The sequence below is a fragment of the Cetorhinus maximus genome, chromosome 21 (assembly GCF_964194155.1).
Source record: "Cetorhinus maximus chromosome 21, sCetMax3.hap1.1, whole genome shotgun sequence".
Lineage (NCBI taxonomy): Eukaryota > Metazoa > Chordata > Chondrichthyes > Lamniformes > Cetorhinidae > Cetorhinus > Cetorhinus maximus.
In genome coordinates, this window is record NC_135899.1 from 36,649,547 (window position 1) to 36,675,603 (window position 26,057).

The following is a 26,057-nucleotide window of genomic DNA, read 5'->3' on the forward strand; positions in this document are numbered from 1 at the left end:
ACATGGTGAAGTACTCATTCATCAGTTGGGAGGGGAGAGGTAGTTTTCCTTGAACTTGTTTGACCTGAAGCCATGAGACTTCATGGAGTCAATATTGAAACTTCCACACCTGCCAGTGGGATGGGACATACCCAGGGATGGTGACGGAGGAGTCTGGAATGTTTCCAGATTGATACGATTCAGTGAGTATCACTGCTACTTGACCAGTCTGTGGGGCAGCTCTCCTCACTTGGGTACTTGTCCTCAGACCTTGGGAAGAGAGACTTTACAGATTTCACTGGGCTGAGATGACCTTAATCTTATCTTGACACAATGCCAGGATTGTCCAGATCTATCTGATTTTCCTCTTACTATTGGACTTTGTAGTGATTGTTTATCATTGTTTGCGAGTCCACTTCAGAGGGCAGTTCAGATTCAACCATGTTGTGTGGGACTGGAGTCACTTGTAAACCAGAACCAGGAAAGTTCCCTTCCCTGAAGGACAATATTTGGGTTTTTAGGACAACCTGAAAGTTTTCATGTTTTGTTTTGATTCTATTCTGCAAATTACAAAACTTATTAAATTCAGTTCACAACATAGTAATTGGTGCAAACAGGGTGAGATGAAGAGGGGCTCTCTATGTGAAGCATAAACACCAGCATGGACAAATTGGGCCAAATGGCCTGTTTCTGCACTGTAATTCTATGTGTGTAACTTTCCATAGTTGAATTTGAACTCTTAATCTCTGGATCGTTAATCCAGCACCATAGCAATTCAGCTGTCATAGCTGGAGACACATTTATTGAAATGTCTTTTAATGACTTCTTTAAAGATTTTATCTGAAGGCCTTGGCTGTGGCTGATAGTGAATTTGGGATGTGCAGTCTGAGTGAGTGCAGTGTATCTAATTTCCCAGGATAAACCAGAATCCTTCAATCAGCTACACTGAAGCAATATTTTCTTTAGCTTCTCGAAATTCCTGTCCAGTGTATTTTCTTCCAATTAATACAAGGGAGAAAGTTTAAAATCTCCATTGAATAAACATTTCTCACGAGTATTTTTTTAATATATTAAACACATATTTTAAGGGAAAAACTGGTCTTCCAGGACGACTCGAGCTTATAGTGAATTGATAACCTGTTTTACACTCCGCCCGACTGTCTTTTCCATTGTCCTCATGGTGCCTGGGAAGATGGGGGGCTGGGTGGAGGAAAGAAAGTAGCCATGTTGTCTGCTCCTGGAAAGAGAGGTTGTGTGACAGTCAAGTGAGGAAAAAGAAAGGACTTGCATCTGATTCCCCCACACAGGGGAATAGCAGACTGGCACTCGCTGTGGAACAGTCTCTATCTAAGGAGTCAGCCCCTTCAGCAAAGGAGGAGAGGGAGTTGGAGGAAATCATGTTTCCTTTTCCTGTTTTACAGAAGGATTGCACTGTACTACACCAGAGAATACAGAGAGGATAGACCCCACAGATAGATCCTAACCATCACCCAAGGAACAACTGCACAACTGTGGGAAGACATCCAGTCCCTTCACAACATTGCTCAACACAGAGAAGGTTGGGCCTAATGAACCATTGACTCATTCCTACGGTGAGAGGCTGTTTAAGTGTGAGGAGAGCTCCACAGGCTTGTGACATCTAACAAGCGAGGTGCATCTTTTACAACCACTGTTAACACAAAAACAGCTGTATGGAAGAAAAACCCTTCAAGTGAGAGATGCGTGGTAAAAGTTTCAAGACTTCTATGAGCCTCCTGAGACACCAGATGATTCACACGGGAGAAACCATTCACATGTGAGGTGCATGACAAATCATTCTTGGACTGATCCGCCCTCTGCCGACACTGATGCATTCACACAGGGGTGAAACCATTTGCATGCGATGTGTGTAACAAATCATTGTCACAGTCATCAACGCTCATGCGACACCGGCACATTCACACCAGGGAGTTGTTCAAGTGTGAGCTGTGTGATAAAGCCTTCATAAATTTCTCAAGGCTCCTGGTCCATCAGTCAGGCCACACAGGGGCTAATCCATTCACATGCAAGGTTTGTGACAAATGTTTCTCAAGGTCATCAAACCTCCTGCTCCATCACAAGATCCACACAGGGGAGAAACTCTTCAAGTGTCTGGTTTGTGATAAAGCCTTTGGGATATCTCCAAGCCTCCTGAGACACCAGAGGGTTCACACAAACGAGAAACCATTCAAGTGTGAGATGTGTGACAAATCCTTCTCGAGGTCTTCCCAACTCCTGCTCCATGAGAGGATCCATAAAGGTGAATAAAGCTTCAGGTGTGAGGCCTGTGACAAAGCTTCAGGTGTGAGGCCTGTGACAAAGCTTCCCTTACCTGAGGAACTTCCCTTCCCTTCCCTTCCCTCGACCCTCCTGGGACACCAAAGGATTCACACAGGAGAGAAATTCATCAGGTACAATGTTTTTCACAAAGCTTTCACCCAATCCTCTGGTATCAGATGTACCAGAGGGTCCAAGGTAGTGAGAAACCATTCAGGTATGATGTGTGTGACAAGGCTTTCACACAGTCAGTCCTGTGTGATCAACACACTCACATATGCAGGGGAATCTCTGTTGGTGTGAGTCTGTAAAAAAGCCTTCACACAGTTTTCGAACCTTCTGGAACATCCGTGAATCCACATGGGGGACAAACCCTTCCAGTGTTCCATGCGTAGGTCGGCCTGGAGTAGTTAGATTTTAGTACAAATTGACAATTGTTATCCTATAATCACTTTAGTAACCAGAAAGTCAAGGAAGCCATTTTAACACTAACATGTGACAGGAAGCCATTTTATATCCCATATTAACTATTGAACAAATTACTGTATTCAGTCGCAGCCAGTCATGGAACAGATGTTTGTAACAGTAATGAGTGAACCTTCATTCATTTATAATTTATGAACTGGTGTAATCAAAAGTCATATCAGAAAGATTGCATTTTCATTTACATGTTAATGTATAATCAATGTATATGTGTCTGTGTGAGAAAATGCAGTTTTAGGCGAAACTGCTCAAACAAGGGAATCTTGTTGAAATAAGGTCCCTGGGACAGCGCATCACGGCTTTGTAGAGTCTGGCTGAATGAATAGAGAGTTGTTCAAAATCAGATAAAGGAAGAGTGTGAAGCAGCCCCATTGTATTTCTGTCTGAGATACTGAGGCCAGATGGCTTCTCGTGGAAAGATGTAAATAAAAGGCAATCAAGTTTACCCAGCAACAGGTAGTGCCACTCATAGAACAATAATAGCCTGACTCTGAAATGGGGTGCTGGTCGTCCAGGGGTTAAAAAGAGGGGTTCCGTGAGGTTTTGTTGTGAGTCAGATTGTGGAGACTCCAGAGTGTGAACCACTTGTCAATGTTCACAAGTGGGTTTGAGATTGAGATCAGAGAGCTGAGAGGGTGAACAGACTGTGCAATTGGCTGAAGCTGCAATCATTCTCCTCATTTTGTTAACAATGTTGTTTCTTTCATAAACTTTCTAAAATTTACTATCCAAAGATTCCTCGTTTGCCAGTTGGTTAATTTTCGTATGAACAAAAGTAGAAATCACACTCCACTTTTATACAATTAAACCAAATTAGAAATCACAGTGAGAATTTTAAATTGGAGGCACTGGGGGTCTGGGAACCAGTGCAGGTCAGCGAACACTGGGGTGATAGGTGTGTGAGTTAGGACAGAGACCGCAGAGTTTTAGCTGATCTGAAGTTTATGGAGGGTGGAAGATGGGAACCTGGACAGGAGAGCATTGGAATGGGTCTAGTCTAGTCGAGAAGCAACAACAGCATGGATGAGGATTTCAACAGCAGATGGACTAATGTTGGGGTGGGGGTGTTGGAAACAGGCGATGTTACCGAGGTGGAAATGGGTGATTTTAGCGATGGAGAGGGTTTGGGGTCAGAAGCTCAGTTGGATGTTGAAGAGGATGACACTGACCAATTGTTGTTGGAGATGAGAGTGGAGAGGACAATGGAGAGGAATTTAAGTAATGTAGGAACTGGAGTAATCCCTTGAGCCTGTTACACCATTCATTCAAATCATGGCTGATCTGTATCTGAACTCTATCTACCTGCCTTGGCTCTGTAACCCTTAATCCCCTTGTCTAACAATAAACCTATCAGTCTCAGTTCTGAATTTTTCAATTGACCCCCAACCTGAACTGGTTTATGGGGAGAGAGTTAAAGATTTCCAGTCCCCTTTTTGTGAAGAAGTGATTGCTGACATCACCCCTGAACAGCCCAGCTTGAATTTTAATGCTCTGCCCCCTTGTTCTGGACTCTCCCACCAGAGGAATACCAGTTTCTCTCTAACTACTCTATCAACTCATTTAATCATCTTAAACACTTCAATTAGATTACCCCTTAATTTTCTACATTCAAGGGAATGCAAGCTCAGCCTGTGCAATCTGTTCTCATAACTTAACCCTTTTAGCCTCAGGAACATTCTGGTGAATCTATGCTGCACTCCCTCCAAGGCCAGGATATCCTTCTTGAGGTGCAGTGCCCAGGACTGAGCACAGTTCCCCAGATGGGGTCTAAACAGAGCTCTGTACAGCTGGAACATAACTTCCACAAGGACACAGTTGGTTTTGGGGAGGAGAAGTTGTGGGTTATCTTTTCTCTTCAGGATGGTCCTGGAGTAATGAGCAGTTTTGGCAGTGGAAAGCAGGACCGCCAGTGCTTGATGTGGTCCAGTCAGATCTGGCGATGGATGGCTAAACCAGCTGTGTACCAAATACGCTCAAATCTTCACCCCTTGGACTTGAGAAGCAGGGAGATCAAGCAGGAAAGAAGAGAGTACAAGTAATTTTGGGAACAAGAATGTAGAAAGTGGATGTGAGGGAGTGATTAAACCAGATTGATGGCTGCAGAAGCATTGTGGTGAATGGAGAGTCAAAGTACAGAGAGTTGGTAAGTAAGATGTGTGCGTGTCTGTATTTGTAAAGTGAGGCAGCTCTCAGGAATGGGGTAGAATTGGACCCTGCTTTAGTTGGTGATGTGAGTTATATACAAATCCTCTTCAGGTGATGTGTATTTGAGAAACACCATGGGGAATGTTTGTATTCTGCTGTCTGAGAGGACTATTATCCTGAGTGTGGTGAGGGAGTGCGGTGAGTCTCTACAGACCTGAGTTCCCTCAGCCCATCATACCTCGATATAATAACAGTGTGATATGTTCACTTTGCACTCTTCCAAAATTCATTTCATGTTCTGGAAAATAACTTGAGCCATTTTCAAATGCCTTGTCATTTTTGTTTGATTTAAAGTTGATTATTGTGTTGTTTGTATGTTGTTTTATCAATCTTGTGTTTAGATTTATAACTCTTAATAAATTCTCTTTAACCTGTTCTGTCAGTATGGTGTGTACCTATTCACTGAAACACTCAGGACCTTACAGTAAGAGTCCTTGACGTATACATTGTATAAATGTCACCATGGGCTTGTATACTTTCTCCATCAATGGGATTATAATTTCCAGTTCCAACAATGTGATAATGATCAGATCATCTGTTTTTGTGACGTTGATTGCGGGATCTGTATCGACCAGGACATCAGCAATAACTCCTCTGTTCTTCTTCGACTTAGTGTCATGAGATTGTTTACATTCACTTGGTTTAACTGATCTGAAAGATTGCACCTGACAATGCGGCACTCCCTCAGTACTGAACCAGAGTGTCAGCCTCAGTGCTCAAGTCTCTGGAGTGAGACTTGAACCCACAACCTTCTGGCTCAGAGATGAGAATGCTAACTATCACGACTGACAATAATATACAATGTTTCAGTGAAGGGAAGCTCTGTGAGAGGGCGGAGGGCAAGGGGGATTAAATAACAACAGGTTTCATAATGAGTGTTGATCCCAGTCAGGTTACAGAACACGACAGAGGCCATTTTACCGAGCACCAAATAGTGGAAGGGAATTCGAGGAAAATATGTCAGCAAAGCTCTGAAATGAGGAATATTGAAAGGATAGTAATCATGCAAGATTTTTAAAGGCAGTGACTAAAGTACATTGATGATAAAGGAGAGAATGAGGACAAACAAAATCGAGGTGAGGGAAGAAGTTAAGTAAGGAAGGGAAAGAGAAACTTCCTCTTTAAATTAGGAATGAATATAAAAAAAGTGAAGTATCCAACAGACCCATAAATAAGAAAAGATAAATCAGAACTGGGACAGAGTCACTGAACTTATCCACAAGAAAACACCCACAAGTAATGACAGCATTCTGACAGAAATATTGGATAATGACTTCACCTCAGTTTTTACCAGGTAGACTAACAAGGTCTACTTGAGTAGATATACAGACATATAAAAATGAAGGAGGAGATATCACTAAATTGAGAGATGATAAATTATTGAAACTGGATAAATTGATAAAAGATTTAAATTATGAGCAATGACACATAGATGAGATTTGTATCCCCTTCACTATAGCAGGTTAAGCACCATATTTTGAAGTGTTTAAGATGAGTGAAGGAATAGACAGATTAGATAAAGAGAAACTAATTGTTCTAGTGGGCGAGTCCAGAAGAATGAATATCCCTTAAAATTAGATTGAGGCCTCTCATCCCTGTACCTTGTGTTATTTCTCTCTTTCTGATTTCTCCCACCTTATCATCTGTCATGCTTTCTGAATCTCTCTCTCTCTCTCTCTCTCCCCCCTCTCCCCAAACCTTTCACTTCCTTACACACAACCACTTCTTCTGCATATGTTATATCTCTCTCTATCTTCAGCATTCTCTCTCTCTCACGCTCCTTCTCTGTCACTATCTCTCACTCTCCTCTCTTTATATACTACTCCCTCATTTTTCATTCTCTTGTTAAAAAATGTCTCTTTCTCTCTCTCTCACTGTCCTGGATGTGCCAGGCTCCATCAGTTGTTTGTAGCCTTTGAAGTTGGTAATTTAGTGAATTAATCTAGTGGACTCAAAGTTTACAGATCCCATCTCCGTTCATCCTGTCTGGGACATGTTATGCCAGGATCTGAACTGGTGACTGCAAGTTTTAGACCAAGTGACAGTGTTTCTTCCTCAGACATCTGTAGCACCTCAAGAGCGTGATCTACGGACCAGTGTGAGAGGTTGGTGGGTACGGGAGTGTGATGTACGGAACAGTGTGAAAGGTTGGTGGGTACGGGAGTGTGATGTACGGAGCAATGTGAGAGGTTGGTGAGAATGAGAGTGTGATGTACGGAGCAGTGTGAGAGGTTGGTGGATACGGGAGTGTGATGTATGGAGCAATGTGAGAGGATGGTGGGTATGAGATCTCATGTGAATCTGTACCTTGGAGCTGTGGAAAACAGAAAGGATTATACCAATCGACTGTAACAGGATGGAGATAGACTAATGGAATGGACAGACGAGAGGATGGAGATAGACTCGTGGAATAGATAGATGAGAGGCAGATACAATTTAATACAGAGATATGTGAGGTGATGCATTTTGGCAGAAGGGACAGGGAGAAACAATCATGAACAGAATGGCACCATTTTGAGCAGTGTGCAGGCACAGGGAAATGGAGGTACATGTACACAGATCTTTGAAGGTGGCAGGACATGTTGAGAGTGTAATTAGCAAAGCATATGGGATTTTGGGCTTCATATTTAGAGGTATTGAGTACAAAAGCAGGTAGGCTATGGTCAACCTATACACAGCAGTGATTAGGCTACAAACAGAATGCTGTGTCCAGTTCTGGTCACCACACTTTAGGGAGGATGTGAGGGTCATTGAGAGGGTGCAGAGGAGATTTACCAGAATGGCTCCATGGATGAGGGGTTTGAGTTACAAGATTTATTTGAAGAAGCTGTTCTCCTAGTCTCAAAGGGGATTGAGGGGAGATTTGATAGAGGTGTACAAGATTATGACAGGTTTAGATAAGGTAGACAAAGATAAATTGATCCCATCAGCTGGAACACTAGCCACGCAGGCTCTGCTGGGGCCCATTCCGAGTGTTCACTAAACCAGCTGTGCAGGTCGTGCTTGGCTGGATGTGAAAATGATGGAAATGAGGAGGCAACAGAAAGGGAAACGCCTTTTACCAATGATATCACCAGAAAGCAGAGACACTCCCCGTGTGTGTGATTATAAAAGCAGCAAACACTCCGAGATTAGATACTGAACATGTCTACACCAACATTCTGATCCTGACTCTGAGGAACTCCTCTGAAGATGAAGGGACTGCTCTTGGTGCTGACTCAGCCCAGACCTATCAGAGGAGACGCCGATGAAGGTGCCGGTTACATTTCTGTAAATTTCTCTAATATCTCAGCGGTTTAAAAGTACTTAATTCTCTTTGAACGTCATGCTTTAATTGTTTGAGAGAAGCTGATTGTGAGATTATAAGAAAGATTGAAGGGTTTAATTTAAACCAGCTCCACGGGTAAATCCCCTATAATAAAATAAAACCAGAAAATGCTGGATAAGCTCAGCAGGTCTGACAGCATCTGTAGAGATAGAAACAGAGTTTCATATGACTCTTCTTGAGAGCTAAAGAGCAGCAGAAAGTGATGGAATTGATACTGTTTAAGGGGGCAGGGTAGAGCAGGTAAAGCAAGATAGAAGACCAGTGAGAGGTGGGGGCTAAGGAGAGATTAACAAAGATGTCATGGATACAAGACAAAGGGAGTGTTAATGGTAGTGGTGATGGTAATGGTAGTGTTAATGGTTAATGGTAAATGAGCTTGTGGCGCAGATTGAAATTGGCAGCTGTGATGTGGTGGGCATTACGGAGACATGGCTGCAAGGGGATCAGGACTGGGAGCTAAATATCGAAGGATATACATCCTATCAAAAAGATAGGCAGGTTGGCAGAGTGGGTGGGGTTGCTTTGTTAGTAAGAAATTAAGTTAAATCGATAGCAAGAAATGATGTAGGGTCAGATGATGTAGAATCTGTGTGGGTAGAGTTGAGGAAACGCAAAGGTAAAAAAACCATAATGGGAGTTATGTACAGGCCTCCAAACAGGAGTCAGGATGTGGGGCACAAGATACACCAGGAGATAGAAAAGGTGTGTAAGAAAGGCAAGGTTACAGTGATCATGGGGGATTTCAATATGCAGGTAGACTGGGAAAATCAGGTTGGTAGTGGATCCCAAGAAAAGGAATTTGTGGAATGTCTACGAGATGGCTTTTTGGAGCAGCTTGTGGTGGAGCCCACTAGGGAACAGGCAATTCTAGATTTAGTGCTGTGTAGTGAGGCAGATTTGATAAGGGAGCTTAAGGTGAAGGAACCCTTAGGAGGAAGTGACCATAATATGATAGAATTTACCCTGCAATTTGAGAGGAAAAAGCTGGAATCAGATGTAACGGTATTACAGTTGAATAAAGGCAACTACAGAGGCATGAGGGAGGAGCTGGCCAGAATTTACTGGGAGACGAGCCTAGCAGGAAAGACAGTGGAACAGCAATGGCAGGAGTTTCTGGGAGTAATTTGGGAGACACAGCAAAAATTCATCCCTAGGAAGAAGAAGCATACTAAAGGGAGGACGAGGCAACCATGGCTGACAAGTGAAGTCAGGGACAGCATAAAAGCTAAAGAGAAAGCATACAATGCGGCGAAGAGCAGTGGGAAACCAGGGCATTGGGAAGCCTACAAAGACCAACAGAGGACAACTAAAAAAGAAATAAGGAGGGAGAAGATTAAATATGAGGGTAAACTAGCCAGTAATATAAAAGAAGATTGCAAGAGTTTTTTTAGATATATAAAAGGTAGGAGAGAGGCAAAAGTAGAGATTGGGCTGCTGGAAAATGACGCTGGAGAAGTAGTAGTGGGGAACAAAGAAATGGCGGAGGAACTGAATAGGTACTTTGCGTCAGTCTTCACAGTGGAAGACACGAGTAACATCCCCAAAGTTCAAAAGAGTCAGGGGGCAGAGGTGAGTATGGTGGCCATTACCAAGGAGAAGGTGCTAGGAAAACTGAAAGGTCTGAAGGTGGATAAATCACCTGAACCAGATGGATTACACCCCATAGTTCTGAAGGAGATAGCTGAAGAGATAGTGAAGGCGTTAGTGGTGATCTTTCAGGAATCACTGGAGTCAGGGAGGGTCCCAGAGGACTGGAAAATCACTAATGTAACCCCCCTGCTTAAGAAGGGAGTGAGGCAAAAGACGGGAAATTACAGGCCGATTAGCCTGACCTCGGTCGTTGGTAAGATTTTAGAGTCCATTATTAAAGATGAGATTTCAGAATACTTGGAAGTGCATGGTAAAATCGGGCAAAGTCAGCATGGTTTCATCAAGGGGAGGTCATGCCTGACAAATCTGTTAGAATTCTTTGAGGAGGTAACGAGTAGGTTAGACAAAGGAGAGCCAATGGATGTTATCTACTTGGACTTCCAGAAGGCCTTTGACAAGGTACCGCACAGGAGACTGCTCAGTAAGATAAGAGCCCATGGTGTTAGAGGCAAGGTATTAGCATGGATAGAAGATTGGCTGTCTGGCAGGAGGCAGAGAGTGGGGATAAGGGGGTCCTTCTCAGGATGGCGGCCGGTGACTAGTGGAGTTCTGCAGGGGTCAGTGTTGGGACCACAACTTTTCACTTTATACATTAACGATCTTGATGAAGGAACTGAGGGCATCCTGGCTAAGTTTGCAGATGATACAAAGATAGGTGGAGGGACAGGTAGTATTGAGGAGGCGGGGAGGCTGCAGAAGGATTTGGACAGGTGAGGAGAATGGGCAAAGAAGTGGCAGATGGAATACAACGTGGGGAAGTGTGAGGTCATGCACTTTGGTAGGAAGAATAGAGTTATGGACCATTTTCTAAATGGGGAGAGAATTCAGAAATCTGAAGTGCAAAGGGACTTGGGAGTCCTAGTCCAGGATTCTCTTAAGGTTAACTTGCAGGTTGAGTCGGTAGTTAGGAAGGCAAATGCAATGTTGGCATTTATTTCGAGAGGACTAGAATATAAAAGCAGGGATGTGCTGCTGAGGCTTTATAAGGCTCTGTGGTCAGACCACATTTAGAATATTGTGAGCAATTTTGGGCCCCGTATCTCAGGAAGGATGTGCTGGCCCTGGAGAGGGTGCAGAGGAGGTTCACAAGAATGATCCCAGGAATGAAAGGCTTAACATATGAGGAACGTTTGAGGACTCTGGGTCTATACTCGATGGAGTTTAGAAGGATGAGGGGGATCTGATTGAAACTTACAGAATACTGAAAGGCCTGGATAGAGTGGACGTGGGGAAGATGTTTCCATTAGTAGGAGAGACTTGGACCCGAGGGCACAGCCTCCGAGTAAAGGGAAGACCTTTTAGAACAGAGATGAGGAGAAACTTCTTTAGCCAGAGAGTGGTGAATCGATGGAATTCATTGCCACAGAAGGCTGTGGAGGCCAGGTCATTGAGTGTATTTAAGACCGAGATAGATAGGTTCTTGATTGGTAAGGGGATCAAAGGTTACGGGGAGAAGGTGGGAGAATGGGGTTGAGAAACTTATCAGCCATGATTGAATGGCGGAGCAGACTCGATGGGCCGATTGGCCTAATTTCTGCTCCTATGTCTTATGGTCTTATGGTGAAGACTAAAGATGCTGATAGAGGCATAAAGGAAAGAAAGCAGAATGTGATGACAGCAGGACAATGGTCAGCACTCTGTGAAAGAACAACATGGAATAAGTAACAAGTGGCTCTTTTGAGGGTGGGGTGAGGGGAAGGGCAGTGGCTGGGGAAAATGGATGGAAAAAGGAATAAAAGGATAAAATAAAAAATAAAAATGTAAATTTTTAAAAAGGGGTGAAGATGGAGGAGAGAGTTCATGGTCTGAAGTTGTTGAACTCAATGTTAAGTCCAGAAGGCTGTAAAGTGCCTAAGCGGAAGATGAGGTGCTGTTCCTCCAGTTTGCGTTGAGCTTCACTGGAACATTGCAGCAGGCCAAGGACGGACATGTGGGCATAAGAGCAGGGTGATGTGTTGAAATGGCAAGCGACAGGGAGGTCTGGGTCATGCTTGCGGGCAGACCAAAGGTGTTCCGCAAGGCGGTCACCCAGTCTGCGTTTGGTCTCCCCAATGTAGAGGAGACCGCATTGGGAGCAGCGAATGCAGTAGACTAAATTGAAGGAGGTGCAAGTGAAGCACTGCTTCACCTGAAAGGAGTGTCTGGGCCCTTGGACGGTGAGGAGGGGGGAAGTAAAGGGGCAGGTGTTGTACCTTCTGCGATTGCATGGGAAGGGGATGAGGTGTTGGGGGTGATGGAGACGTGGACCAGGGTGTCCCTGAGGGAATGTTCCCTAGGGAATGCCGACAGCGGGGGGTGAAGGGAAGATGTGTTTGGTGGTGGCATCATGCTGGAGTTGACGGAAATGGCGGAGGATGATCATTTGAATGGAGAGGCTGCTGGGGTGAAAAATGAGGACAAGGGGTCCCTATCATGGTTCTGGGAGGGAGAGGAAGGTGTGAGGGCGGATGCGTGGGAGATGGGCCGAACACAGTTGAGGGCCCCGTCAACTACCGTGGGTGGAAAACCTCAGTTAAGGAAGAAGGAAGACATGTCAGAGGAACTGTTTTGGAAATTGGCATCATCGGAACAGATGCGACAGAGGCAAAGGAACTGAGAGAATGGGATGGAGTCCTTACAGGAAGCGGGGTGTGAGGAGCTGTAGTCGAGGTAGCTGTGGGAGTTGGTGGGCTTGTAATGAATATTGGTGGACAGTCTATCACCAGAAATTGAGATAGAGAGGTCAAAGAATAAGAAGGGAAGTGTCAGAGATGGGCCATGTGAAGGTGATAGAGGGGTTGAAATTGGAAGCAAAATTGATCAATTTTTCCAGGTCCAGACGAGAGCATGAAGCGGCACCGAATCACTCATTGATGTACCAGAGAAAGAGTTGTGGGAGGGGGCCTGACGAAGACTGAAACAAGGAATGTTCCACATACCCCATAAAGAGATAGGCATGACTGGGGTCCAGGCAGGTACCCATAGCCACACCTTTTTTAATTCCTTTCTGAAAATGTATTTTTCATTTACTTTTATTTTTATTCATTTATTCATTGTTTTATCCTTCTTTCAATCTCCTTTTTTATCCCCTTTTCTATCCTTTTTCCTCAACCACCCCACCCTCTATAGGGCCATCTGTTACTTGTTCCATGTTGTTCTTTCACACAGTGCTGACCCTCATTCTGCTATTAACACATTTTGCTTTCTTACCTTTATGCCACTATCAGCACCTTCTTTAGTCTTCACCAATACCATTAACACTTTCCTTGTCTTATGTCCGTGACTTCTTTATCAATCTCTCCTTAGCCCCCACCTATCACTGACCGATCCTGCTTCACCTGCTCCACCCCCTGCTTAAGCAGTATAAATTCTATCACTTTATACTTCTCTTTAGCTCTGAAGAAGAGTCATATGGACTTGAAACATTAACTCTATTTCTCTCTTCACAGATGCTGTCAGACCTGCTGAGTTTTTCCAGCATTTTCTGTTTTTATTTCAGATTTTCAGTGTCCGGAGTATTTTGCTTTTATCTTGGGTAAATCTCCTGATGCTTTAGTCACTATCTGAGTGGGTCGAGGGGATGGTGGGTGTTGGGAGCTGGGCGGGGCTGAGTTGTTGGATCTCAGCCGGAGCATTGATCCAGATGGGAGACTCTGTAATTGGCCTCAGTACCCAGGTATTACAGAGGAGGAGATTCACAGCTGCTGCTCCCGATCACTGCTACCTGCTGCAGAGTGAGAGTGTGTGGACTGTGTGAGGACAGGATCGGGAGCTCCTTCAGTCCCTTCCCCCCACACTCACTATCCAGTTTCCCAGGTGAAGATGGGGAATTGGGATACTGGAGGTATCTGAGAAACCAGTCCCCAGACAGGAGTCAACTTTTCATTGCATGATGGGAAGGGAAGCGAAAATAAACAGGTTTATTTAAATGGATTAACACTGCAGCTTTCACAGCGATGGGGGTGTGAGAAGACAGATTAAGTAGATGTGACAAGAGGTGAAATGATTCATTGTCAGTAACTGGGTGTCAGTCTCTGTCTCAGCTGGGAGTTGACTGAACAAGTTGGGGATTGATGTCCCACTCCAGTACACACGGCCCTGTACTGCAGGAATGCTGCACTGTTGAGGGTTGATGTCCCACTTCAGTACACACAGCCCAGCACTGCGGGCATGCTGCACTTTCGGGGGTGTCATGTTTTGGATGAAACACTAAACAGAGACCCTTTATAACATGTTCATGGGACAGGGAATATCTGGTATATAATGTGAAGAGCTGGGATTTCTCCCAGTGTCCTGGACCAACATCACTGTCTCCACCAACATGACCAGAAACTCTCCATCTGTCAAATCTCATTGGCTGTTTGTGGGACTTTCGTGTGAGCTGATTGGCTGCATTGTTCCCTATAAAACATCTTCAGATCTTCAGAAACTGCCTATGGCTTGTTAAACTGGATCCTCAGTTGAATGGAAAGGTTCTATATAAATATCATAAAAATGTCCATATAAATCTCCTCAAGTAATTGATAGGCCCCAAGCCTGGCCCTCAATTTATCCTCTTGCCATTGCTCCTGATTCCTCCTGGTCTGCTCCAGCTCCTAATTCTCTCCTTAGGTAAGAGTTAAGGTTAATGTCTGGCCCAGAGTCAGTCGCAGTAACAGTGACAGACTCAGCTTCATGTGTTCTCATTGTTCTCTCTTCCTCAGTGTATAGATATCTCACTCAATTCATTCTTCATTTTGAATCTCAGTAATCTCGAAGTTATGCTCACAGAATAAAATAACTTGCAGTGACTGCTGCCAAGAAGGTGAAAGGGTTTTAAGAATCAACTCTTGCTACACTGGGAAATGTTGCTGTTTTAAGTGGTGAAAGATCCAGTGACGGATTGGCAACAGCCCGAGCTCTCCACGTTCTCACTGAATGAAACCTTCGTTCCTGGGAAACAGGCTCTGTTTGATTGCTTCACTACCCTAAGCCCTGACCCTGTATTCCCGCTGTCTGAATAATGGGTTGTAATCAGAAATAAAACTGACTGCATTGATCACTGCTTCATATCCCTGTCTTGTTTCTCTTTAGGATCAGTGTGTCTGTAAACAAGGTACCTGGGGCGGAATGAGGCTGGGAGCAGATGTGGGAATTCCGGGAAATGGGAAGAAGAGATCAATGTGAGAATTTTGGAAAGTTCAGAATAACACATTCAGAAAGGGATGGGACACTCCCAGGGCACATACAGCATGGGGTTAGAGACAGAATAAAAATTCCTTCACACTGTCGCATTTCACACTCACACATCATGTTGGGGGAAGTATTAAAATTGTTTATAATATTTCTTTTTAAAGATTCCTGGTACTATAGACCTGTTTGCACAGAGATCAATAACTTTAGGATTCCCATCTGTTCAAATGTTAAACTCTTTATCCATAGCAATGTTCTGTGTCAGTAACACAAATTGTTGCTAAGGTGTAAATGATGGAAATTAGATTCTCTGATGTATTTCTGTCATTTGTTTAGTATTTGAAAGATGATTATTCCATGTTTGTTCCTCCATTCCCTATTTTCTCTGTGTATTTTTCTTCTAACTCCTTTCCACTATTAGATGGTCTGTAGACCACACCTCTGAGTGTGATCGATCTTTTATCTCTACCCAGATGGAATTGATTTTGGTCTTGCTGATAGCTGTGTCCTGTTTTCCTACTGCCTGTTGTTATCCCAATAAGTACAGCTACTCCACCTCCCCTTTCTCCTTCTCCATCTTTTCTATCTTTGTTACATGATCCATTGAGGGCAGAACAGAATGCAGCAGCCTGGGAAAGGTGTGATTTTTCAATATCGGTCAGAAACCCTGATTTTTCAGAGCCCCCTCATGAGTTCACAAGTGAGGGGTGTTGCTGGTGATTAAGTGGTGAGAGCTAGCATGTCTGATGTGTGGGTGTACGTGTGTGTGAGAGACAGTGTGTGTGTGTACACACCAGGAGAGCCAGCACCATTTGGAGATCCACCAATAGTTACAACAGCGTGAGTGTTTTTTGGATGTTGTCCAATTGGAAACAACCCAATTCACCAGTAATTGGTTTTTGAGTCTTAGGTTTGATTGAGGCTTTAAACTCACTGGATAAGACAAAAACGTTCAGAGAGTAAATTCAAATAAATTTTATTTAATGAGAAATATAAATTGGTACAGAGTTGTAATATAGAAATATGAAGTTATAATACAGAATTAGTTGAGTCCAAATATATAAGAATCATACATCCATCCAATTAAACCTTCTCATTTTTAATGCACGGAGCATATGTCTGTAATTAAAATCATTCACTGTCTTTCTCCTACACTAGACTAATAAAATAACCCAAAAGGAAACATAAGCACTCTTATCACATCCAAAAGACCTTTACTACATTTGATGGGCTGATCAATTCCACAAAATTGTTTATCCCCTTTCTTCTTTTGAATAAGTATCCTTCAATCAGAATATGACTAACTAAAGGTGTCTCTGGAGATGGGATTTTTTAACCCCCAGAGTCGGTTCAAGACCCTCCCTCTCCATGTGTTAATGGGGCCTTGTCATCTTTTGATTGGCTGACATATTCTTTAATTTAACTTAATTAGTATGGGCCTTTGTGTGTAATTAATCTTGATAAGAGAACAATGAACTTTTAAATATGTTTCCTTAATCTGATTTCAAACAGACGACTTTTGAATAAACCTTTGGTTTCTAAGTTTTCTTCTAATCTGATTTAATACATTCTTTGCATCCATTTTGTGTCTGCATTTTTAGTTCAAGGTATATACGAAGGCGTTATATTAATTTAAAACATAAAACCCCTTTACAAACATATCTAGTATAAATTTGTGCAAGTTTAAAAACTAATCCTGTGATGAAACTACTCATTTATTAATAGCTCATTAATTATCATTGCAACTGAGGTTCAATCTTAATTTCTGGCATGGGGACCAACTATTCATGTGAGCTGATGGATCCAGGTCTCTGTTAGAGGTCCTTATCTGTTGTTACCATAGCTACGTACATTCTAATGGTACAGATCATTGTTTTTAAACTTTGGGGTAATCCTGTTGATGTAGATAAATTCTAGAGGGCTAATCTAACTTAAACGTGGAAACTTTAAAAAGCTAACTTACACAACTAAGGATATATTTGTATAAAAGCTGGACTAATAAGGCCAGTTCACTTAATCATCAAGGCTTAAATCTTTTGACTGTCATTAAAAAGGCACATGGTTGTAATTATAATGTTACCGGCTCTGAAGAAGAGTCATACAGACTCGAAACGTTAACTCTGTTTTTATCTCCACAGATGCTGTTAGACCTGCTGAGTTTTTCCAGCATTTTCTGTTCTTGTTTCAGATTTCCAGCATCTGCAGTATTTTGCTTTTATTTTATTGCCCAATTCATTGTCAGACTAACAATACATGTTTCAATACATTGTTATATATTGTAACATGGTGAGGTAAATGCAGTGACTATGTTGAACTGAACAGAAGTTTTCAAAATTGCAGTGTCATGTATTTTACTAAAACACTTCTTTTTAAAAGGGTATTAATCTAACCAAATCTTTTTAAAATAATTATTGATTCATTTAATGTCTTCAATTAAAATTACTTGAAACTTCACTATCTTAAAATCATCTGTTGCCAGCTTGTCCAATTCATTGTTAACATTCTGTGTCTGTATGACTCTTCAGAGCTCTGAAGAGGAGTCATATGGACTCAAAACGTTAACTCTGTATTTCTTTCCACAGATGCTATTAGACCTGCTGAGTTTTTCCAGCATTTTCTGTTTTTGTTTCAGATTTCCAGCATCCGCAGTATTTTGCTTTTATCTTATTTCCCAATTCATTGTCAGACTAACAATATATAAAGTGATTACCATCAGGAAATTACATGTTATATCCAAGATGGCTTTCTTTGGCCCTGTTGGTTTATTAAGACAGTTTAGTCTGAAAATGATTAATTTTTACTAAAAAATCACCATCTAAGCTTACTTACAATGATATCCTACACCATACGGCTCTATTCTCTCAGATAGATTGGACAAAGAGACTTTGTAATGAGGGATATTGCGTATCACGAGGCGCCACATTACCTTAGCAGAAAATTCATTAAATTTAATGAAAGAACGAAGGCATGCTGTAACGAGGGGGGCTATTCAGCAGGCGACTGGTACCTTAAGGAGCCAATCAGGAAGTGACATTTGTAGGTGTCTGCCACTCTGAGAAACCAATCAGAGACTGATACGCACTGCCTGGACTAGTCAAAGTCCAGGATTGCCATTGAGCATGAATATGGGCAGTGCACCACAAAGGGTTAAGAAGACACAAAGCAGAAAAAGCTGGAAAAACTCAGCAGGTCTAATAGCATCTGTGGAGAAAAAAAAAAGTTACCGTTTTGAGTCTGTGTGACTCTTCTTCAGAGCTAAAGAGATGTAAAAATGTGATGAAATTTAAGCTGTTTAAGGGGGGTGGAGCAGGTGAAGCTGGCCAGTGATAGGTGGAGGCAAAGGAGAGATTGCCAGAGATGTCATGGGCAAAAGGACAAAGGTGTATTAATGGTCATGGTGCTGGCTAAAGGAGATGCTGATGGTGGCATTAAGGTCAGAAAGCAGAACGTGATAATAGCAGGACAAGGGTAAGCACTCTGGAAAGAACAACATGAACAAATGTGCGGGTGAGGGTAGGGGACGGTGGTGAGAGAAAAGATTGAAAATAGGATAAAAGGTTGGGATAAAACAAATAAAAATGAAAATGAAAATAAAAATGCCTTACCCTTACACACAGCCTTCACTCCTTTATACATATTTTCTCCTTTGAAAATAAATACCCATTGTTTCACTATGTCTTTGGACTTAATCTTCCTGATAATAAAAACCTGTCATAGCACTAAGTTTTACCAGTAATCTTTGGGAAAAACAAACACACTCTTTCCAAACTTTATCTGTGACGCATTTCACTCCCTCTTTTGAAAACAATCTAGTCTGGTTGTTCCCTTGACATGTATGTTTCTAAATTTCCCCATGTTTACCTAATTAACATTTCAAAACTAACTTCTCTTCTTACATCAAAGTACCCAGACTAGCTGTCTCTAACTCAATGAAATATCAACAGGCGCACACATAGACACATCCCTCTATTACTCTATTTTACAATAAATTCCAAAAACATGAGAATTTTTATATCTTCCTGACAAGGGCCTCCTCCTGTTCCTATTGTCACTCAGGTAGATTGGGCACATGAGTCTCATATTTGAGCAAAACTGTTCAGTGTTGAACTGAACCCAGTCAGAGTCAGTAACTTCTGGGGAGGAGAGGGACGGTAACCAGTGAGTGTAAAACTTAATCCAGTCAGAGTCAGTAACTTCTGGGGAGGAGAGGAATGGTAACCAGTGAGTGTAAAGCTTAATCCAGTCAGAGTCAGCACCTTCTGGTGGGGAGAGGGCCGGTAACCAGTGAGTGTAAAACTCAACCCAGCCAGAGTCGGCACCTTCTGGGGAGGGAGACGCGTTGACCAAAAGGAAATATTTTGGAGATGCTGCGATGGGTTTGGATTTCAGCACAGGGAGGAGGGAGAGTGTGTGGGATGGGGATTCACAGCATTGGGTGTACAAGACAGGAAAGAATATTCCAGAAAAACTAGAATTGTCTGTTCTGATCTTCTATCCTGTACTTCATAGTAAAAATCATGTTTCACAATAGTTTGTAACCCAGTTATGTTTGATAATCAAGTAATCGAATTATATTAATCTATCAACCTAATATTATATTCTATTTCATTGTAATCAATGTCACATACTGTTCCCATGTGACTGCATCTTTGCTGGTGAAGATGTAGCTGCATTCCTATCTGACAGGTGTAACATACTACACTGTCTCGGCCCATGTGTAAAACTATGATTCAATTACGGTTATTACTGTGAAGACAGGCAAGGTTGAATAGTCCGGTGCCTGGAGCTGGGACCGGACACAATCTCCCTTGACCATTAAAACTGGACATTGAAGCTGCTCTGTGACATCATTCCTGGCCACTGTGTGATTGGCTGCTGGCTCCTTTGTCACCTAGAGACAGGCTTCTGCCACTGGTTTCGCCCCATCAGTGTGATGTCACTCTGGGAGTTTGGATTTCAGTGTCGATATGATGCCAGGTACGTAGGCTGTACATCCTAGCAACCTAGCAACTGGCTGATCGGATCAAACAACATGCTCCTTCGGCTGTTCATAACAGGCAGACTGGATTCAACCAGCCCGGGCTTACAAAACCCAAAAGAAAATGTCTACTGTTGGATGTGATTCTGACTAGACAACACTTGCTGAACAATCCTGAGTGCGCTAATAGCAACTGTCATGTAAGGTATGGCATACTCATAATTTAAAATATTGACCTTATTCAATATGGACATTGAACAGAGAATCTGTTTAAATATTGGGTTAGAAAGAAGGTCACTGTGTCCACAAAATGTCCACTGACCATCAGGCGACACTGCTGTGTGAATTCCAGAACCCAGTCAGGGAATTGACTCACTATCTCACAAAGAGAAAAGATTGTGACTGTCGACAGCGGCAGCCTAAGTGAAGCAGCAGCTCCTAGAACAATCTGAGCAGAATCAATGTCAGTTTAAAAAAAACATTAAATTGCCATTCTGACCACAGTCTCCGAAGCCTCAGGACACGGCAAGAATCAGCCACACATTCTGCAGACAAACCAAGGAGCAGACTTCTCTCTACCTGAACATCAACACACACAAGAACTGACTGTTCATCGATTGAAGGAACAACCAGAAACCAACTTCATCCCTTCAAGGGGATTCCTACAAACCTCTTCTACCCCGGCTGTGAAATCCCTTAACTGATCCCTCAACTAAAGAAGACCTGTCAGCAGGTCTGCAACTTTGATCATCAGATTACATCAGGCAAGTGACATATCAACATTTCCTATTTTCGATAAATTTAAACAGTGCACTATCTTTTACCCCTGTAATTTTCCTAGAGTGTGTTAGTGAGTGAATGTGTGAGTGAGTGAAGTCATGTTCATTATTTAGTTTTTATTGTTCCTTTTCTTAAAATATAATTCCTGAAAGTTTGCTGTTGTACAATTTTTTGCTGACACACTCGGGGGCTAAGATAACTACATACACCATTCATATTCTTTAAATTCACTGATTACGGGCAGTTTGAAAAGGAGACAGGGGTTGTCAACAGTTACCCTTCCAGCCTGACCATGACACTACACTAATAACCAATTGAAGATAATCAGTCCAGCTCTTAATGTGGCTCATTTACACTTGCTTGAAGTGACAGACATTCATACACAGGGACCCTTTCTCTGCAAACAGAAGGAGTATGTCCAAATCTTGTGCCTTTTTTGGATTATCCAAAATATCAGGGAGTCAATAGTTCCCAATTCATTCTCCTCAGCCAATCAGAGTCAACTTGCCAACCAATCAATACACTTTTCACCTGTAGTTTGAATTGTTGTGATAATTTGAAATTTGGAATTCTTGCATTTGTCCTGCTGAGTGTAAGATGAAAAGCTTCACAACATGTCTCTCTTTCCAGCAATCTGGAAATATTTTCTGTCTTGAACTTGCCCACAGGCACTTGTATGGCATAATGGAGACCTTACAGGTGGGGAAGCTTACCAGGCTGAAGCCTGAGAGAGCAGGTAGGTGTACTGAGGGAGAGACAGAGATCGTGTGACTGAATGCCAATACTTGGGGCAGGGGGAGTTGGTTCATGATTTCTGGAGGTGTGACTGGGGAGGGAAATAGTGTATGGGGGAGGGGATGGTGGTTGGATGAAGGAAGACAGATCACTGATTGTGGGGGGAGGTGGGGGGGGGGAATGGGGGGTGTAGTTACACGAAATCATTTTTTAAGCCTGGAGCAAACATTCCTCCTGACCCACAAGCAGTGCTGTAAAGACAATCACCTCGTGGATTCAACTCATTGGCCTGGGTAACCCGGACAATCTTTCCCACAGGGAAATGCTGGATTTCCCTGTGGAGGGAGAGAACAGCAGCTCTGTTGGGATTCGATGCTGCTGATAACAATCAGGGGGGATTCCCAGTCGGCCCAGGGAAATTTCCCTGACAGCGAGACTGTGTTAGGGAGCCAGTCTGAGGTGGATCCCCCCTTCAATATTCCCAGCATCCCCATCTCCAACCCCGCTAACACCGGGCTGGGAAAATTCAGCCCAAGGTGTCAGCCTCCTGGCCCAGCTCAGCTCCATTCCTGGGGCTTGAGTTGTTGCCTTTGTGACCAAAGCTGAGACCAGGTCTCAGTGGGAGCCCCACCCTGCTGCTGTGTTCTTGGAGCTCTGAGAGACGACATGACTGGGCTTCACACAGCCTGCTGGGAATGAAGGAAATGGCCTCTTGGTCATGATAAGGATGACAATCATTAACATATCATTCTAAGTTATAAATATGTAAATAGGAGGGTTTGACATTGGAAATTCCTCCAAGCACTGTTGTACCTTTCTAGCCACAGGTTTCTGGTGTTCTGCTGCTGGATGAAACACGAGAGTGCAGCAAATTTCATTCCTTTTGAGATACAAACATCTTTTGTTCCCAATATTCTCCTGCGATCAGCCCTTGTCCACTCCCATCCTACTTTATCATTTCCTTGTGGTTCCAGTTGGAATGTTGTAAATATTGGGATTTCCCACCTTTGACCTCTTCAATTTCTTTATTTCAGCTCATCTTTAAACAGCTGGACTGTCCGACAGATGTTGTGTATTTCCTGACCACATTTCCAAGAGTATACAAGAGACAAGAGTGACAACAAAGAGGTAGGACATGTCCAGTCACACTCAGCACCATTCATCTTGTCCACACCTCTTGCTGTGCTGTTCAGATGGGGAAATGCTGGATTTCTCCTGCAATTGAAATAACGGCAGGTTTGTTGCATCAAAGAATCACTCGGAGCGAGAGATGATGAAGGAAAAGATCAGAAAATGTAAAGCTTTGAGGAACTGGATTCTGAACAAAATGAGGTTCCCCATTCAATCCAGATGAACACACACGAGGCCTGTTCCAAAGGAATTGGAAAGCAAACAGCACAAAGAGAACTAGCACAGAAATATTGAACAACGGGAAGATGTGAATTGTAGAGATGAAATTTGACCCTGCAGAAAGAAAGGAAGGAAAGAAGGAAGGAAGGTGTCAATCTGTAAAAACTGGGACATTGAAGCTCGAATGTGCTGAGTCATGGACTGAAGAGAATGATCACTCTTCCCACTCTCATATGAGCTACTTTCCCACTGCTGTTTATGGAGTGGCTCAGTCCCATTGGATGGGTTTACAGTGAATCTCAGCATTTGTTCCTGAGACTCAATTTGTTGAAATTTAGTTGATGATCACATTCCCTCTCCAGAGGCGGGTGGCACAGAGCCGACCAATATACGGAAACTGGTCAACACTGAATCACTGAGCTCATTTGCAGAGATCATTTTCTCTTCTAATACCTCACCCAGAACTCGATGGAGACACAAGGGGCAGCTCCTGGTCCCTTCAGTCACCATTCCAGTAAATGCTGAGCCTGATGGGGGAACCAAGGCCCTGTCCCTCTGAAGTACTTTGATGACATCTCCATAGCCATGGAAAGCTTCATCTGACTGATGGAGAATCCAGTCTCTGGCACTTCATGAGTGGGAGTACGATGCCCTCGAATGCACCAACACTGACCTTGTGTCTGTTTCTATCACCAGCAGCAGGACATCCCTTTCCCATCTCCTGGATCAAAAACCAGGCTGACCTTACTGATTCCTGGGATTCCTTTCCTTAGCTTCCAGACATCACTGCAGTCTGTTGTGAACCCAGGTGTAGGCTCCAGACCAGTGGAAGCAGAGTGGAATTGAGGGAGAAGGCAATTTATTGGGACAAACCTCAGGAACCGAGGAATAAGGTGAATGTGGGGAATTTTGGGAGGTTTGTTCAGTGAAATATCCAAGAGAATCTTTGGGTTCTTGAGAAAATGCACATTCGAGAGAGAGTGATCTTAGTCCCATTGCACAAGGGAGGATTTACTGACCAGCTGCTGGACAGACACTTTCTGCTGTTCACTGAGGTGGTGGGGGAGGGGCTTGGGAGAGGGTGGGAAGAGGGTGGTTGTGTGGGGGAAGGGAATTAGTGATAGGGCGGGGAAGGAGAGGGGGTTGGAATAGAAGGGGAAAGGAGAAGAGCCGAGCCTCCTGTGCTGTGAGCTGGGCCCTCGAGCTGAGTGCTGGGCCGCCGCTTGGCGAGCCAGGCTCCCGAACTGTGAGTTGGGCCCGGGCTGCAAGCTCACTGGGCCCGCATGTTAATTGCCGGGAACTCGTGCTGAATGCCTGGCCCCTGGGCTGGAAGCCCGGCCACCACTCAGTGTGTGAGGCTGCATCCCCCCTGCTGTGAGCTGCAACCCCCACCTGCCATTGCCCTGTCCCCCACAACTCCCCGCCCCCGCCCAGTGCTGCCAGCCAGGCTGGGCTGGGCTGGGCCTCCATGCTGCGCGTCAGTCCACTGCACTACAAGCAGAGTCGGGCTAGGCCTCCGTGCTGCAAGCTGGGCCAGACCGGGCCCCTGTGTTGCCAGCCAGGCACTCACCCTGCAAGCCAGGCCCCTAAGCCGGGAGCCAGGCCCCTGTGCTGTGAGCCTGACCTCTGTGCTGCATTTTGGGCCCACGTGCTATGAGCTGGGTTGGGCCCCTGAGCTGTAAGCTGGCCCACTCTGCCCCATATTGCGAACCAGGCCAGGCCAGGACTCTGTGCTCCAAGCTGTACTGGACCAGGCCTCCGTGCTGCAAGCTGGTTCAGGCCGGGCCCCGTGCTGCAAGCCGGCCCCGGCCAGGCCTCTGCTCTGAGCCGCAATGGACCATGCCTCCGAGCTTAGCCAGGCCGGGCCTCGTGCTGCCAGCCGGGCACTTGTGTTGCAAGTCTCGCCTCCAAGCCTCGCCCGATGGTATGAGCTGGGGCGGAGCCCCCGAGCCAGACCAGGTCTCCGTGTTGAGTGCTGGGCCCCCATGCTCCAACCCGGGCCCCACTGTTGTGAGGTTGGCCAAGCCTCTGTGCTGCAAACCAGACACATATGCTGCAAGCTGGGCCCCCGTGCTACGAGCTGGGCCCCCGTGCTGTGAGCTGGGCCCCCGTGCTGTGAGCTGGGCCCCCGTGCTGCGAGCTGGGCCCCCGTGCTGCGAGCTGGGCCCCCGTGCTGCGAGCTGGGCCCCCGTGCTGCGAGCTGGGCCCCCGTGCTGCGAGCTGGGCCCCCGTGCTGCGAGCTGGGCCCCCGTGCTGCGAGCTGGGCCCCCGTGCTGCGAGCTGGGCCCCCGTGCTGCGAGCTGGGCCCCCGTGCTGCGAGCTGGGCCCCCGTGCTGCGAGCTGGGCCCCCGTGCTGCGAGCTGGGCCCCCGTGCTGCGAGCTGGGCCCCCGTGCTGTGAGCGGGGCCCCCGTGCTGCGAGCTGGGCCCCCGTGCTGCGAACTAGGCGGTGAGCTGCGAGCTGGGCCCCCGAGCTGCGACCGGGGCCCCCGTGCTGCGAGCGGGGCCCCCGTGCTGCGAGCGGGGCCCCCGTGCTGCGAGCGGGGCCCCCGTGCTGCGAGCGGGGCCCTGAGCTGCGAGTTCAGCCCCCGTGCTGCGAGCTGGGCCCCCGTGCGGCGGGCTGGGCCTCCATGTTATGAGCCAGATGGGGCTGGGACTTGGTGCTACAAGCCTGGCTGGATCTCGGTGCCGGGCTGAGTCTCGGGTCTCAGTGCCGGGCTGGGCCTCGGTGCCAGGCTGGGTCTCCGTGCCGGGCTGGGCCTCCGTGCCGGGCTGGGTCCCGGTGCTGTGATTGTTTATCAGAGAGAGCTCGGCCACTTCAGAGGCAGTTAAGAGTCAATCATATTGTGTGGGATGTAGTCACATGTTGACGTGCCCAGACCAGGCAATTGTACAGCAGGTTCCCTTTACTGAAGCAAAACATTGGGATTTAATTTTGATAAAATAAAGCTCGCGGCACGGAGGCCCAGCCTGGCCCAGCTTGCAGTACAGTGGCCCAACCAAGTACACAAGACTGGCATGGCACAGCTTGCAGCATGGAGGTCCCGCTGGACCCGGCTCACAACGCAGAGGCCCATCCAGGCCCAGCTTGGAGCACGGAGAACAGAGGCCCGGCCCGGCCTGAC

The 26,057-nt window shown here is 45.0% G+C and overlaps 2 protein-coding genes across 3 annotated transcripts in view; one reads left to right on the plus strand and one right to left on the minus strand.

Moving 5' to 3' along the window:
- Window positions 1-26,057, minus strand: part of LOC144695222 (uncharacterized) — a 579,912-nt gene that overhangs the window by 22,961 nt on the left and 530,894 nt on the right. The gene's annotated exons all lie outside the window — the stretch shown is intronic.
- Window positions 1-26,057, plus strand: part of LOC144695213 (uncharacterized) — a 288,845-nt gene that overhangs the window by 850 nt on the left and 261,938 nt on the right. Inside the window, exon 2 of one of the 2 annotated variants that reach the window (XR_013579902.1) lies at window positions 1,401-3,041. The exons of the other annotated variant lie outside the window; for it this stretch is intronic. The gene's annotated coding sequence lies outside the window, so the exon portion shown is untranslated. Of the gene's footprint in view, window positions 1-1,400; window positions 3,042-26,057 lie in introns of those variants that run through there. 2 annotated transcript variants of the gene reach the window in all.